The following is a 2,025-nucleotide window of genomic DNA, read 5'->3' as shown; positions in this document are numbered from 1 at the left end:
ATATCACAATCTTCATCAGGACAGTATCTGTTGATTTACACCATTTTAAATGGTTGGAAGTGTTCCATCATATGGACATGTAACAATTTATTGACCTCCTATTGTTAGGTACTTCAGTTGTTTCTGTTTTGAGACTGTGGCTCAGAAATTTTACATTGACAAACCTATCACTATATTCTTTTGTGTTTTTCTCTTTTATATCAAGCTTAGAAAGCCTTTTGCTATCCTGAGATGCATCAATTTAACAAATATTTATAAAGTGCCAACCAGGTGGCAGGTTTTGTTCTTGGTGCTTTGGGTCTATCAATGAACAAATTAGGTAAAATTTCCAGTTCTCCTGGAGCTGGCTGTGTTGTGTGGGGGCCAGGTAATAAACAATAAAGCTAATAGGTAAATTATATGTTATAAAGTGATGAATGGTGTTGAAAAAAATATGTAACAGGGTAAGAGGGATGAGTGGTGCTGAGGAGGAGGAAAGAGCCGGGGGGTCAGCCAGGTATAGGGAAGTCACGTCTGTTAGGTTTTGCAGTCAGGGTGAAAGCTGAAGGTTTCTTTGGTTGAGCTCTGGAGGAAGTGGTTGGTTTGCATTGAGGCCACACTGTGAGATATATATCTGTCTTCAGATGTTAGAATCACACATCCAGCTTAACAAGATGCTGGTTCCGTGGGAGTCACTCAGGGTCTGAGAGCAGCTGAGGGGACAGACCACTGTCCCCAATTTCACTACCCCAAGCTCCCAATGGTTCACTGAGTGAAAGAAGAATCAAAATGCCCTGCACTACTTAAAATGTTTCTGTTCCCGTATCTGTACCTATATCTTCTTCTAGATCCCTATTCATATTTCACATTTCACTCAGTCTGTTAGGAATTCATTTTGGAATATGATGCTATGGGAAGGTCCTAACTTAACTGTTTTCCCCAAAGTGTTAACAAAATTGAATAATTCTTTCCCTATTGATCTGAAGCATCATTTTATTGAGTTCTGAATTAAATACTTAAGGGCACACCACTAAATATCTGCTTCAAAGGATAACCTTAATTCCTTAATCATTGAAAGGTGACACTAATTTCTTAATCATTCCTCTTTGCACATGTTCAGCCTCCCTTACCTCCACATGATTTTACTATTAGCCAGTCTCATTTTTCCCTTTGTCTACAATGGTACTCTGAGCGACTTGAAAATTCTTTGCTGAAATTATTGTAGCAGTATAATAATAAAAATAATGCTTAATATTTATTGGATGTTTTTCCGTACCAGGCTCTTTTCTAAACTGCTTATTTTTAACAATTTAAATCCCAACATAAATTTCTGAAGTATTATTTTATAGTTGGAGAAACAAGCCAGAAAGATCGAGTAGCTAACTCAAGGTCCCATGATGCAACAAGTCGGATTCTAACCCTAAAAATCTGTGCCATTAATCACAATGTGTTGGCCTCACCGCAGTAGTAGAGGTTTGGGGGAGCAGAGAAACAAAGTGGTCATGTTGAGAAAATGCTCATATTCATATGTTCATCATACTTGGTCATTGCTTCTAACCTCTAGGTTCTGTGCTAGGCCTTGATTCAGAAAACCCTGCTTAGTTGTCCTCTGGCCAGAGGGGTCTACGAAAGCAGGAGCCCCCTGGCTTGCTAGACACAGGGCAACCTGGGGTGACTCACTCACATTCATTTACACTCAAAGTGTGTCATCAATAGCTCTCTGGGAAATACCAGTTGCCACCTTGGCCGCCAACTGTTTCGCTGACCACGGTCCTTGATACCATCCACTTGTCTGGGTACTAGCCTTTCAACCTTCTAACTTCTAAAGCAGCATTCAACCTGAACAGTCCCTGCCTGTCAAGAGCACAGCCAAGAGTTCCCCTCTCTACATAGTGTTGCTTCACCACCTTACGACTTGCTTTTTATTTCTTCCTTCCTAAACTGTGTACTTTTTCTTTCCTTATTTTATTACATTAATTAGAACTTCCAGTACGATGTCGAAAATGAGTGATGAGAGGGGACATCCTTGCCTTGTAGCCGATCTTA

This window comes from Pteropus vampyrus, unplaced genomic scaffold, assembly GCF_000151845.1.
Source record: "Pteropus vampyrus isolate Shadow unplaced genomic scaffold, Pvam_2.0 Scaffold50, whole genome shotgun sequence".
NCBI lineage: Eukaryota > Metazoa > Chordata > Mammalia > Chiroptera > Pteropodidae > Pteropus > Pteropus vampyrus.
This window is presented reverse-complemented; position numbering follows the sequence as displayed.